Below are 16,371 nucleotides of genomic sequence, written 5' to 3'. Positions count from 1 at the left end.
ATCTTACAACCTCATCATTTGTCTCAGCTGATCTTACAACCTCATCATCTGCCTTAACTTCCTCAGCTGACCTTACTACAACTTCATCATTTGTCTTCACTTTATCGACTGACCTTTTAACATCTTTCTTTCCACTCATATTTTTTTTTTTGAATCTAATGTTAAATTATATTCAAAGAAAAAATAGCGTTTGTACAACTAGTGCAGCGGAAAGTTGAAATGTGTTTGGAAATTTAGACTACATTAAGGGGAACCCCAAAACTTATATTCGTGTTTGAAACCAAAACTGAAGACCATTGCAGAAGCGCTGATCCCCTTGTCGTTGAATAGCCAGAATCTGATCCCGAACATTGCGATCAATCCACTTGATTAACTGCCGAGGTGAGTTAGGATGTTGACCATGTCGCCGTCCATTTCTTTCCCACCAGATGGTGTACACCACAAATTGAAAAACATAATGAAGTAAAAAGCTAGCCAAAAAGTTGAGGCGATTGTCTGCTAAGTATGTTAGGAGCGGGTACCAGTCAGTGGTGTAGTGGTAACGAAACACCCCCTTGGCTGTTGCAGCCCACACCTCTGAAGAAAACCGACAAGCAAAAAACAGGTGAGAACGGGTTTCAAGACTTTGTTGGCAAAGAAGACAGGTCCCGGTAGCACCAATGTTCCACCGCAACATTCTCTCCCCTGTCGCCAATTTATCATGAATTGCTAGCCAGGTACAAAAAGTATATTTGGGAGTCGCATGAGCAAACCAAATCATTCTGTGCCAGGAGACCTCAACAGATGTGGAGCGTATATTATTCCAAGTGTCATTGTTAGAGAAAACTGAGTTGTACTTATCCCCCTCCCTTTCCACATAACCAAATCTGCAGACTCTGTTCTACGCTGATACTGCAACAGTAGTTCATTCTCAATGGAGAGGAGGTGTGGGAGACGATGTCTCCGTCGACGCCATGCGGACCAAGCCTCAGCAACTGTCATTGTTCGGCTAATCCCCAAATCCACAACCCCACGGGACCCTGCGACATCCACCAACCTGCTTAACGACGACCAGGTATCAAACCAAAATGATATCCGCAGCCCGTTTCCCACCTCCACCTTGCTCAGAGTGTTTGCCACTTCTCTATATTTGAGGATCTTTCGCCAAATCCAAGAGCCCGCACATGTGGTCTCTTTGATCACCCATAGAGACCGCCCCTTTAACAAATAACGATCCACCCATTGTACCCATAAAGAGCGACCATGTGAGAGTATCCTCCAAACCAACTTGAGGCAAAACACATCATTTGCCTCTTTTAAGCTTCGAAGACCAAGTCCCCCCTCCCGTCGCGGTTTACATACAACCTCCCACTGCATCTTTGCTTTCTTTGGATTCAAATCAGTCCCAGACCATAAGAATGCAGAGCATATTTTTTCCACTTCCCTAATACAAGCACGGGGAAGCCGGAAGGCACTCAACCAGAAGTACAAATACTCCAAAGAACCGAGCTGACAAGATTAAAACAGCCCGCGAAGGATAGATAGTGTGTCGTCCAAGAACCAATTCGGCGCCTTATCTGCTCAAGTAAAGGTGTGTAGTCAGAAACCGTAAAAGACGTAGTCACCAGTGGCAAGCCCAAGTATCTAACCGGCAACTCTCCCAAGACTAAATCAAACTGATTCTCAATAAGCTGGCGGTCACCAGCAGAAACGCCGACAAGATACAGAGTCGATTTTTCCAAGCTGATCTTAGCAAACTGGTCAAAGATCGAGACAATGCCCTCAATGGAACGGGGTTTGCCATCAGAGAGTATCATTAGATCATCAGCAAAGCTTAAATGAGTCAGATTGATATCTTTACATCTCGGGTGGTAACCAAATCTTCCTGCGCCAGCAGCAGAATCTAAAAGCTTAGACAGAACATCCATACAGATCACAAACAAATAGGGAGAGAGGGAACAGCCTTGTCGGAGACCACTGGAGCTTGGAAAATACCCAACAAGCTCCCCATTCACTTGAACTGAGAAAGAGGCAGTTGAACACATAATCTAACCCAATGGATGAACTCAGGAGGCAACTCCAGAGCCGACAGAACATTTAACAGGAAAGGCCACTGAACAGAGTCGAAAGCTTTCGAAATATCGATCTTAACCGCACAACGCGCTGAGATTGTCTCCTGGTGATAATTCTTAACCAATTCAGTGGCAAGCAACACATTCTCGATCAACAACCGGTCTTTTACAAAAGCCGATTGATTTCCTGCAATTAAACTAGGTAACACCACCTTCAACCTGTTTGCAAGAATCTTTGAAATGACCTTATATAGAACATTACAACAAGAAATAGGTAAAAAGTAACCTTTACACTCATATTGATCGTTGTCTTCATATGTTTCTTCTTCCCTTCAGTTACCCTCACTGAGGGAAGAAGAAACATATGAAAAAGTAAAAAGTAAATACATGTTCATTTATAATTACATGTTTTTACATGTTTACATGCGTTAAAATTTTAAAAGTAAACATAACTAAAAAATAAGAAAACATTAAGTAAAACATAAATATACTAATATTTTCATCTAGTAATTAAAAATTCTTTCTAATAAGCTCATTAAGAAAGAATGATAGTTACCAATCAAAACATTATATTACAATGATAGTTACAATTTTTATGTAGAGAAATTAATATTAGATTGTTATTTTGAACTTTAATATTCATACTTAATTATGTTAATATCATTTTTAAATGGTTTAAGTCTACGGTTTGTTTGATTTATCCTCGACCTTCAAAGAAGACTAACTTAGGAGCACAATGTCACATTCACCTCTTCGCCAAAAATCTTGTGGCAACTATGTTGGTGATCAAAACTTGTTGCTCCATGTTTATCGAACGACAATTCTTCAATAGATTTAACTAGAACATTACACTGCACATAACACTTTATCGTTTCCCAACTAACTAATAAAGCCCTACTTGTGGTTTAAGTTGGATGAATATACACCATTGTTAGTTGTGCGTGGAGATCGTGATGTGACACAATTGGCGCAAACATAGTGGATGAACGATTGCCTTTAAGGAAGATATGAAGACAGACCAACAATTTCCGAAATCATCCATATGGATGCTGGCTAGCGATTATCTTCTTCTAGTCCAAAAAGAGCCAACATACACATATGTGTCACCCGGCGGCATTCAAAGTTTATCGTCATCGAATCACATTCTTTCGGTAAATAATATCACGCAAAGCTCAAAAACATGAGAAATATCAATAATTATTTATTTAAAGATAAAAAAATATATATATTTTGCCTATACAATTTCAGACTTATATAAAATATAATTATAAAATTTTGCTATGGATACAAAAGCAGTGGCTTTTAAACTCTCCAAATCCATCTCAAACTCTTATAACTAGTTAGTTGCATTGGATTAAGACACATTTTAACCCTAGAAACACTAACAAAGCTGTTTACAGTTTGTAAGCAATGTTTTCTCAGGTTTTAGCATGTTTGGGACAAAATGTGTGTAAGTGGCTTTTAAACTCTCCAAATCCATCTCAAACTCTTATAATTAGTCTGTTGCATTGGATTAAGATATATTTTAACCCCAGAAACACTATCAAAGCTGTTTAAAGCTCCTAAGCAATGTTTTCTCGGTTTTAGCATGTTTGGGACAAAATGGGTATAACTGGCTATTAAACTCTCTAAATCCATCTCAAAATCTTATAATTAGTCAGTTGCATTGGATTAAGATATATTTTAACCCCAGAAACACTAACAAAGTTGTTTACAGCTTCTAAGCAATGTTTTCTCAGGTTTTAGCCTGTTTTGGGACAAAATGGGTATAACTGGCTTTTAAACTCTCCAGATCCATCTCAAACTCTTATAATTAGTTAGTAGCATTAGATTAAGACACATTTTAACCCCATAAACACTAACAAAGTTGTTTAGAGCTTCTAAGCAATGTTTTCTCAGGTTTTAGCCTGTTTTGGGACAAAATGGGTATAACTGGCTTTTAAACTCTCCAAATCCATCTCAAACTAATTAGTCAGTTGCATTGGATTAAGGCACATTTTAACCCCAGAAACACTAACAAAGCTGTTTAAAGCTCATAAGCAATGTTTTCTCAGGTTTTAGCCTGTTTTGGGACAAAATGGGTATAAATGGCTTTTAAACTCTCCAAATCCATCTCAAACTAATTAGTCAGTTGCATTGGATTAAGGCACATTTTAACCCCAGAAATACTAACAAAGCTGTTTACAGCTTCTAAGCAATTTTTCTCAGGTTTTAACCTGTTTTGGGACAAAATGGGTATAAGTGGCTTTTAAACTCTCTAAATCCATCTCAATCTCTTATAATTAGTCAGTAGCATTGGATTAAGGCACAATTTAACCCCAGAAACATTAACAAAGCTGTTTACAACTTCTAAGCAATGTTTAATACTCCCTCTGTTTTTTATTAGTTGTCGTTTAAGGTTATTTCACATAGATTAAGAAAACAATTAATTTTATTGTTTTATTCTTTTTAAATATATTTTCTAGTCTTTTGATTGGTTAAAACATTAAAACAGTTGGATAAAATTAGAATATTTACCAAACATTTGCATTGAAAATCTAAAACAACAAGTATAATGACACAAAATTTTAACTTTAGAACGACAAGTAATAAAAAACGGAGGGAGTATTAAATATTATTTTATTGTTAAGAGTGAACTATTTGAACCCCAAAGATTTGAAACCGAAATTCAACAATAAATCAGACAATCATTTTGCTATCTAAAAACGTTTAATGGGCTTCGCAGTATTGGGCTATGATCTTACGACCTCATCATTTGTCTCAGCTGATCTTATAACCTCATCATTTGTCTCCTCAGCTGATCTTACAACCTCACCATTTGTCTCATATGATCTTACAACCTCATCATCTGTCTTCAGTTCCTCAGCTGATCTTACAACCTCATCATTTGTCTCAGCTGATCTTACAACCTCATCATCTGCCTTAACTTCCTCAGCTGACCTTACTACAACCTCATCATTTGTCTTCACTTTATCGACTGACCTTTTAACATCTTTCTTTCCACTCATATTGATCGCTGCCTTCATATGTTTCTTCTTCCCTTCAGTTACCCTCACTGAAGGGAAGAAGAAACATATGAAAAAGTAAAAAGTAATTACATGTTCATTTATAATTACATGTTTTTACATCTTTACATGCGTTAAATTTTAAAAAGTAAAACATAACTAAAAAATAAGAAAAAATTTAGTGAAACATAAGGAAAACATAAATATATTAATATTTTCATCAAGTAATTAAAAATTCTTTCTTATAAGCTCATTGAGAAAGAATGATAGTTACAATTTTTATCCAAAGAAATAGATATTATATTGTTATTTTGAACTTTAATATTCATTTTTAGTTATGTTTAATATCATTTTTAAATGGTTTAAGTCTAAGGTTTGTTCGATTTATCCTCAACCTTCAAAAAATACTAATTTAGGAGCACAATGTCACATTCGCCTCGTCAACAAAAAAATCTTGTGCCAACTATGTTGGTGATCAAAATTTTTTGCGCCATGTTTATCGAACGACAATTTGTCTCCTCAGCTGATCTTACAACCTCACCATTTGTCTCATCTGATCTTATAACCTCATCATCTGTCTTCAGTTCCTCAGCTGATCTTACAACCTCATCATTTGTCTCAGCTGATCTTACAACCTCATCATCTGCCTCAACTTCCTCAGCTGACCTTACTACAACCTCATCATTTGTCTTCACTTTATCGACTGACCTTTTAACATCTTTCTTTCCACTCATATTGATCGCTGCCTTCATATGTTTCTTCTTCCCTTCAGTTATAAGTAATTACATATGAAAAAGTAAAAAGTAATTACATGTTCATTTATAATTACATGTTTTTACATGTTTACATGCGTTAAAATTTAAAAAGTAAAATATAACTAAAAAATAAGAAAAAATTTAGTAAAACATAAATATACTAATATTTTCATCTAGTAATTAAAAATTCTTTCTAATAAGCTCATTAAGAAAGAATGATAGTTACCAATCAAAACATTATATTACAATGATAGTTACAATTTTTATCCAGAGAAATTAATATTATATTGTTATTTTGAACTTTAATATTCATACTTAATTATGTTAATATCATTTTTAAATGGTTTAAGTCTACGGTTTGTTCGATTTTTCCTCGACCTTCAAAGAAGACTAACTTAGGAGCACAATGTCACATTCACCTCTTCGCCAAAAATCTTGTGCCAACTATGTTGGTGATCAAAACTTGTTGCTCCATGTTTATCGAACGACAATTCTTTAAGAGATTTAACTAGAACATTATGCTGCACATAGCACTTTATCGTTTCCCAACTAACTAATAAAGCCCTACTTGTGGTTTAAGTTGGATGAATATACACCATTGTTAGTTGTGCGTGGAGATCGTGATGTGACACAAATGGCGCAAACATAGTGGATGAACGATTGTCTTTAAGGGAGATATGAAGACATACCAACAATTTCCGAAATCATCCATATGGATGTTGGCTAGCGATTATCTTCTTCTAGTAAAAAAAAAACCAACATACACATATGTGTCACCCGGCGGCATTCAAAGTTTATCGTCATCGAATCACATTCTTTCGATAAATAATTTCACGCAAAGCTTAAAAACATGAGAAATATCAATAATTATTTATTTAAAGATAAAAAATATATATTTTGCCTATACAATTTCAGACTTATATAAAATAAAATTATAAAATTTTGCTATGGATACTTATTTGAAATCTACAATATATATATATATATATATTATATGCATGTATATATGTATAATTAGGAGAGTTACCCGCACGCTTGTGCGGGCAGGAACTGAATAGAAAAAAGAAAAAAAAAATAATTCAATTCTTTAAAATGTTGAATCAAAATTTTATTATATTTTTAAAACCTGTTTAATTTTTTTTTAATTTTTATAGTAGTTCGTATGTTCAGACATAAATTATTTTTTTGTAAGTTTCATATTAAATATATATATATTTTAAATTTTTTAAAATAATAAAATGAATAGTTAATAAAATGTTTATAGTATTACTCTACATATGCAAAATATAAATTGAAAATTTAAAGTCCATTTTTAAATTTTAATTGAAAGTTTAAAGTCCATTTATAATGTTTAAGCCCAAATTGACTGTAACAAAGTTTTAAATGAGCCAAATCCAATTGCTACAGTCAATTTTAATTTCCTTGATATAATAATTTGAGATAATATAATATGTAATTTTGTTTAGACCATTAAAATAATATTTTAAGCAACCCATAAATATACTTTCGTTTAGACCATTGTATTTGGTACTACAAACATTCAAAATTATACTAAAGTTTGCATATACAAAAAGTTCATTAAGCCACGGTAACTTCATTTCTGAGTCCATTCTTTATGACTGAGTCTCCGAGCTCTCACTTTGATGCTCCATTACATGGTTTATGTAATAACGTCCAGCAAACTCAGACCTGTAAATATATTAAGTGTATGAAACAAAATTATTTTAACATCATACATAATCATATATAAAGTGTATAAAGTTATTTTTACATAATCGACTCTTACTAGTCCTTCGAACTGTGGTTTATAAAGATCTTCGAAGAGGCCAATGTGTTTTCGATACATGGTGCACCTATAAACATTTGCAGAGTGAATATATTGGTTACCTTATGATGATTATATCAGAACTATTTTATGTTACATACCTTCATATTCTCTGACCTTCACAAACCGCATTACACAAAACTCAGGTCCGGATTTGTATATGAGATGGCACCTGTTTGATTCCCATTTAGACATGAATTCTGAAGCGTAGTTATCTTTGACACGACACTTCACAGTTTCATTCCTACATGTTTAACAAATTAATAAATAATCTTAACAGAGACAATTTTAAAACGTAATTGTCCTAAAGGTAGAGTAAATGTCTTTTACCTGCAATTCAACAACGTGAAAACAACTTCATTATTTTTAATGGCACTCTCAGGTCTTCTTTTATCTTTCACATCTACTATACACCCAAAGACATCTAATTTGGGGAAAAGATAGAATTTAGTTTTCCAAAGTGTTGCAAATCTACATTTTGTAAAAGTTTAATTCATACTTTTCTAAGGGAGGGGCCAATACAAAAAAGTTATAACAAATCCTATAAAGATTCTAGATTCCCGAACACAAAGTTACAATTAACTATACTCACAGATTGTACCATATCAATATTAAATTAATTAACGAAACACTTACCGAAATAGATGGGATGATTTATTGTTCCACGATATATATCATCCAAATCCTCGAATCAAAAGTAATTCTTTGGACTCAATTGTTGGACCAGCGTCATAGTGGTATCGTCCGTGAATTTAATTTGATAAGGATGATGAGTATTCCTCTCATTCAGGATTGGATTGATTACTTTGAAAATTCTAATATCATATCAGTCACCATCGTCGATATATTTTCGGAGTTTAGCGAGTGTATTTGGTAAAAAAGTAGCTTCGATTGTGTTACCCTTCACAGTTTAATAACAACTGTGTAAGAAGTATTATATATAAAAAAACTGTTAAAAATTGAAATTTAAGTAACAATAATGTTCAATTAACAACGCTAACCTCTACATCTACAAGAAGCAGTACTCTTTTTGAAAAGAACTCGCTGATACTCCAAGAATGTAAGACTTTGGCGTGTATACGCTAATTAGTTATTCTGGGAAGAAGATCAGCAATTTTATTGAATCTCATGATTTTCTCAAATTAGGGTTTTTCCTGTTTTTTCTCTGTTATCGAAAACGAAAAGTGGATTCCGGATTTGTAAGAATACAAACAGTCACGATTAAATGTTGCGTCTTAATCGTTTTAGTATCTCACCTTTTGTTTGACTATTAAATATTTTTAATATTTATTATTATCTATATATAATAGCAAACCCACTTTTGGGGGTCAACTTTAATCTAACGGGTGAGATTGTTTCTACCATCTCATCTAACAATCTAGAATTATTGATGATCCCAACAGTTGCAAGTTTCTTTCAATAATCGTGTTTCTTCGTCGTACCCCATCTTTTAATTTTTACACTTTTTTGTTTCACAGCTCTTTATTTTCACATCTCTTTGCTTATATATATATATATATATACATATACATTTTTTATGAACTTTGAAAAAAGTTTTTGTTCTTTGAGTATTATATTATTAATGATGTCACCCTTTGTTAATGATCTCAAAAGTTGCAAAGTTTTGATCCAACAATTGTGTTTCTTCGTCGCACCCCCAGTTTTCCATGTTGGCACCCGTTAGGTTTCACACCTTTTTGTTTTGCACCTTTATTGTTTATATAAAATTACAATGTTTTGATCCAATAACAAACCTACTTTTGGGGGTCAACTTTAATCTAATGGATGAGATTGTTTCTAATATCTCATCTAACAGTTTAGAATAATTAATGATCCCAACAGTTGCAAGTCTTTTTACCAATAATTGTGTTTCTTCGTCGTACCCTCATTTCACACTTCTTTGTTTTCACACCTTTTTGTTTATATATATATTTATATATTATACACAGATTTTTTTGAACTTTGCAAAGAGTTTTTGTTCTTTGAGTATTATATTATTAATGATCTCACTTTTTGTTAATGATCTCAAAAGTTGCAAAGTTTCGATCCAACAATTATGTTTTTTCGTCGCTCCCCCAACTTTCCATGTTAGCAATTGTTAGTTTTCGCACCTTTTTGTTTTACACCTCTTTGTTTTCATACCTTTTTGTTTATATTTATATACAAATTTTTATGGACTTTGAAAAAAGTTTTTGTTCTTTGAGTATTATTGATGATCTCACCATTTGTTAATGATCTCAAAATTTGCAAAGTTTCGATCCAACAATTGTGTTTCTTCGTCGCACCCCCAGCTTTCCATGTTGGCACCCGTTAGTTTTCACACATTTTTGTGTCACACCTCTTTGTTTATATAAAGTTGCAATGTTTTGATCTAACAACTGTGTTTCTTTGTCGTACCCCTAGCTTTCAATGTTTGCACTTGTTAGTTTTTGCACTTTTCTGTTTCACACCTTTTTATTTCACACCTCTTTCTTTTTATATATATACAAATTTTTATGGACTTTGAAAATATTTTGTTCTTTGAGTACTATTAATGTTCTCATCCTTTGTTAATGATCTCAAAATTTGCAAAATTTCGATCCAACAATTGTGTTTCTTCGTCGCACCCCCAGTTTTCCATGTTGGCACCCGTTAGTTTTCACATCTTTTTGTTTTACACCTTTTGGTTTATATAAAGTTGCAATGTTTTAATCCAACAATTGTGTTTCTTCGTCGTACCCCTAGCTTTCAATGTTTGCACTTGTTAGTTTTCGAACCTTTTTGTTTCACACCTCTTTGTTTTCACACTTTTTTGTTTTTAGGTATATACAGATTTGTAAGGACTTTGAAAAGAGTTTTTTTTTCTTTGAGTATTATTAATGATCTCACCCTTTATTAATGATCTCAAAAATTTCAAAGTTTCGATCTAACAATTGTGTTTCTTCGTCGCACACCCAGCTTTCCATGTTGGGACACATTAGTTTTCACACCTTTTTGTTTTACACCTCTTTGTTTATAAAAAGTTATAATGTTTTGATCCAACAATTGTGTTTCTACGTCGTACCCCTACCTTTCAATGTTTGTACTTGTTAGTTTTCGCACTTGTTAGTATTCACATCTTTTTGTTTCACACTTTTTTGTTTCACACCTCTTTGTTTTCACACTTTTTTATTTTTAGATATATACAGAATTTTATGGACTTTGAAAGAAAAAAATTGTTCTTTGAGTATCATTATTGATCTCACCCTTTGTTAATGATCTCAAAATTTGCAAAGTTTCGATCCAAAAATTATGTTTCTTTGTCGCACCCCCAGCTTTCCATATTGGCACCCGTTAGTTTTCACAAATTTTTGTTTTACACCCCTTGTTTATAACTTTGTTTATATAAAGTTGCAATGTTTTGATCCAAAAATTGGGTTTCTTCTCGTACCCCTAGCTTTCAATGTTTGCACTTGTTAGTTTTCACACCTTTTTGTTTCACACTTCTTTGTTTTCACACCTTTTTGTTTTTATGTATATACAAATTTTTATGGAATTTGAAAAGAGTTTTTGTTCTTTGAGTCTTATTAATGATCTCACCCTTTGTTAATCATCTCAAAAGTTGTAAAATTTTGATCCAACAATTGTGTTTCTTTGTCGCACCCCAACTTTCCATGTAGGCACATGTTAGTTTTCACACATTTTTGTTTACACCTATTTGTTTATATATAGTTGCAATGTTTTGATCCAACAATTGTGTTTCTTCGTCGTACCCCTAGCTTTCAATGTTTGCACTTGTTAGTTTTTGCACCTTTTTGTTTTACACCTTTTTGTTTTACACCTCTTTGTTTTCACACATTTTTGTTTTTATATATATACAGATTTTTATGGACTTTGAAAAAAGTTTTTGCTCTTTGAATATCACTAATGATCTTACCCTTTGTTAATGATCTCAAAATTTGCAAAGTTGTGATCCAACAATTTTGTTTTTTGAGTATCATTATTGATCTCACCCTTTGTTAATGATCTTAAAATTTGCAAAGTTTTGATCCAACAAATGTGTTTCTTCGTCGCACCCCCAACTTTTTATGTTGGCACCCGTTAGATTTCACACCTTTTTGTTTTACACATCTTTGTTTATATAAAGTTGCAATGTTTTGATCCAACAATTGTGTTACTTCGTCATACCCTTACCTTTCAATGTTTGCAATTGTTAGTTTTCGCATCTTTTTATTTCACAGCTTTTTGTTTCACACCTATTTGTCTTCACACATCTTTGTTTATATATATATACATATATTTATGGACTTTGAAAAGAGTTTTTGTTCTTTGAGTATTATTAATTATCTCACATTTTGTTAATGATCTCAAAAGTTGCAAAGTTTCGATCCAACAATTGTGTTTCTTCGTCGCATCCCCAATTTTCCATGTTGGCACCCGTTAGGTTTTCACACCTTTTTGTTTTACACCTTTTTGTTTATATAAAGTTGCAATGTTTTAATCCAACAATTGTGTTTCTTCGTCGTACCCCTAGATTTCAATGTTTGCACTTGTTAGTTTTCGCATCTTTTTGTTTTACACCTTTTTGTTTCACACCTTTTTGTTTCACACCTCTTTGTTTTCACACCTTTTTGTTTTTATATATATACAGATTTTTATGGACTTTGAAAATAGTTTTTGTTCTTTGAGTATTATTTCACACCTCCAAATTTAAAAAATTATGAGTATTATTTTCTTTTAATTTATTAATCAACATGATTCACTCATCTTTGTTAAAATTTGGATTGTTTTATTTATTGATTCATTCATCTAACTTTTGTTTGGTGTCGTTTTCCATTTATTCATGCATCAATCATCTCTTCCAATTATTAATCTAGGTAACTGATTGTGATTTCTAAATTTTCATAGATTTATATGTTTATATATTATAGCAAACTCACTTTTAGGTGTCAATTTAAATATAAGGGATAAGATTGTTTTTATAATCTCATCTAACTATTTAGATTTATTAATGATCTTAAAAGTTGCAATATTTAATTTGATCCAACAATTGTGTTTTTTCGTCGTATTCACAACTTTCAATGTTCACATTTATTATGGACATATATATATATATATATATATATATATATATATATTATGGACCTTGAAAAGAGTTTTTGTTCTTTGAGTATTGTTTAACACCTCCAAATTTAAAAATTATAAGTATTATTTTCTTTCAATTTATTAATCAGCATTGATTCACTCATCTTTTTAAAAAAAATTTGAATTGTTTTATTTATTGATTTATTCATCTAAATTTTATTTGGTGTCGTTTTTCATCTACCTGTATTGATCATCTCTTCCAAGTATTAATTTAGGTAATTAATTGTGATTTCTAATTTTTTATAGATTTATCTTTTTAGTCAATTTAGTTTGTTGCAGCTATAGCTCTTTCTCCCTGATTCTCTTATTTTTTTTTATAAATTTTGATAGAATAATGATTAAAAAAATTTTAATGTGAATATCTTTCAAAATTGATTATCTGAGTATGATTCAGTAAACTTAGATTTATATATGTTTAACATTATTCTCTTATTTTCACTGAATCGATTTTCCATTTTATATATACAACAAATATTTTACTTAACTATTTTGGTTGATTAATCTTAGTCATTATTTATGATTTTTATACTATACAGTTAAAGAATTACCATAAAGTTAGTCATTTTAAATTTTTATTTTCCCGTACAATAACGTATGGGCTGACATCCGAGTATATATAATTACAGATTAAAGGTAAAGTTTGTAGTTAATAGATATGATGTAAAATTATATATACACTTTATGATACAGCTAACAAGTATATGTTTTCAAACAACATTGTTGAAACCAAATAAAATATAATCATGTGAAAATTTTAAATAATATGTTTTTAGACCATCTACAATGTATTTATCTATTATTTTATAACATATAATAAGTCTAAATTAGAAAATGGTTTTCTCCAATGTGAAAGTCTATATCTGACTATAAAATAGAGGTAGTGTTAAAGATATTAAAAATCACTATATTCAAGAGAAGAAATATAATTCAAGTCTAAAAATCTAAAACAATTATCCAACTACAAACCATCATTATACAGTCTCAAATACCTCTTTGAAAACAACATTAAGTGTTTTATTCTGGCATTTTCCATCTTTATTTGTAATTAACACCTTTAATTCTTTTCTGGTTGTGACTCGAGAGAAGGCAACATAAAGCTGTCCATGTGTAAAAACCGGTTTCGGTAGAAACAATCCAACATGTTCTAGCGTCTGACCTTGACTTTTGTTTATTGTAATTGGAAACGCCATAGTAACAAAAAATTGTCGTCGCCTCATACAAAAGGGAAACTTTGCATCAGGGGGACTAACATACATCCTAGGGATAAGTACTCTATCACCAACCTTTTTTCCTGTCACGATTCTTGCTTCGATTACATGATTGGCCATCTGAGTAATAATTAACCTCGTACTGTTACACAAACCTCCCTTAGGATCTATATTCCTTAGCAATATGAAGGTGCTCTTATTTTCAACGTTAAAACCTGGCTTGGCAATCCAGAAACTTGTATACTGTTTAGAAATTCCTGAGTGTAGATCATATTATCATGAGCACTTGTATCTGACGTTTCAATACTATCAGATCTAAGATATCGTCTCTCCTCACCTATAAAAAAAAAATAAAGATGGAATTTTAGATATGTATTTAATATTAGTATTTCTTAAAATGAGCTTTGCTTCTCTAATTAAGTCAGCTAGATCCGATTCGGCATCGATAGTACACACAGAATATTCATTAAGATTGATTGGAATACCAAATCTTGAATGAGCCGTTCTACCACCTTCTAAAAGCAAAGCAGTTATACCACTTGAAGCAACATTCAGAACAATATTACTTTTAGACCTTATATCAGCACCAAGAATAGTCCACAAGAATGTTTTCCAGTACCACCAAATCCATGAACAAAAAACATACCACATTTTTCGTGATTCACACAGTGAATGATTTCTTCATAAACAAGTCTTTGCTCCTCAGTTAGCATAGGTAACAACTCATTGTACAATTTCTGTTGTTTATGAGGCTTATATATTCTCTCATCTGCGATAAGCCTATTTACACCTGTGTTCATCATACTATTATCTGGTTTAGGCATTTTCTCAAACGCCGTAAGAGACGTTCCATTCGATCGCAACATCAGTTCTATTTCAGTTAAACATATATTTTCTATATGAGCATGTGTTAACATTAGACCTAGAACAATAAAGTTAAACACTTATTTATAATTTTGTTTTACGAAAAATAAATTACATTCAATTAACCAAATAACAATTTGACTTGTGCGGGAAAAAACTTTTTTAAAAAGAATTATTCTCTAAACTTTTTTGTGGTCAAATATATCACTAATTCAATTCTTTTATAAATTTGTGTGGGCAAATATTTTTTTAAATAATAGTTCAACTAATTTAACAAACCAAAAAGTAAATTAATTATAAGGCTAAAAAGGATTCCAACAAAAATGTAAATGGAAAAGAATTAACTAAAAGAGAAGCTATAATTTAATCTTTAAAAATAGTATTTATTTTCCATTTTTAATAATTTAAAATAGGATTCAATTATTTTATTTTTGAGATTTTCTAATTTTCGTTTAAAAATAATAATTTGTTTTTTTAAACAGTTTATTTTTAAAAGTGAAAGAAAAATAATTTGTTAAAATTACTCGTTTATATTTTCAATATATATACATTTTAATTGTCAAGACCTTTTGTCTTATTTAGAATCTTTGTTCCTCCTTTTGGTGATAAAGTATCCAGACGGAATAACATAGGTTTTCTGGAGATTTACATCAACCCTATGAGATTTTGTCGAGATCACAAAAGATTGTGTCATATCATCAAATTAAATGGATATTTTTAGTATATACTCTCGAGATTTTCAATTATTTCTATCCAAATCAAACCGTCATAATTATCTATAGAAATTTAACATTTTAGAAAACATAAATTTTCTTGAAACAAATATTTACAAAAGATTTAAATATTTATTTTTCATTTTTAAAAAAAAAATAAATTGGATATGAATATTTGATTTCTGTTTTTTTTTTTTTTCTAATTTTCGTTTTTAAAAGAAAAATAATTTTAAAAGTGAAACAAAAGGTATGTACAAATTTACTAATTTAAAAAACAGGGATATTCTCAAAGAAATATTTGTAATATATTCTACTATTTATTTTCTATTACTTTTAAATTTTAAATGAGACATAAAATTTAGATTTCTGATTTTTTTTATTAAACAAAATGGGAAATTTACTATTTATTATATATTATTTATCCATCTAAAGCAATTTCAAATAAACAATAATTGTAAATTGTTAAAAAAAATTCTCCCTAATCTTCCTTAATCTCTTTCCTTCTTGAATAATCTCTGAGATATAAAGTCTCGAATCCAATTAATATTCCTTCCTTCTTCTTTCTATCAATTTAAGAGGAAGAAGGAATATTAGTCACAAATATTTATGAAGAAATATTAGTCACAAATATTTATTTAAATATTAGTCATAAAAAATATTTAATTTATTTGTAAATAGAAAGAAATCAAAGTGTTTAGAAAATTACCATAATTTTTTTATGAATAGAATCCACCATAATTTTTGTGCAACTATAATCATTACAAAAAATATTAGCAACAATATTATTTTAAAAAATTAAGGATTCGGGCTAGCAAAAATTAATACCTGAATTTTATTATATTCAATT

The sequence above is a fragment of the Camelina sativa genome, chromosome 14, assembly GCF_000633955.1.
Source record: "Camelina sativa cultivar DH55 chromosome 14, Cs, whole genome shotgun sequence".
NCBI lineage: Eukaryota > Viridiplantae > Streptophyta > Magnoliopsida > Brassicales > Brassicaceae > Camelina > Camelina sativa.
This window is presented reverse-complemented; position numbering follows the sequence as displayed.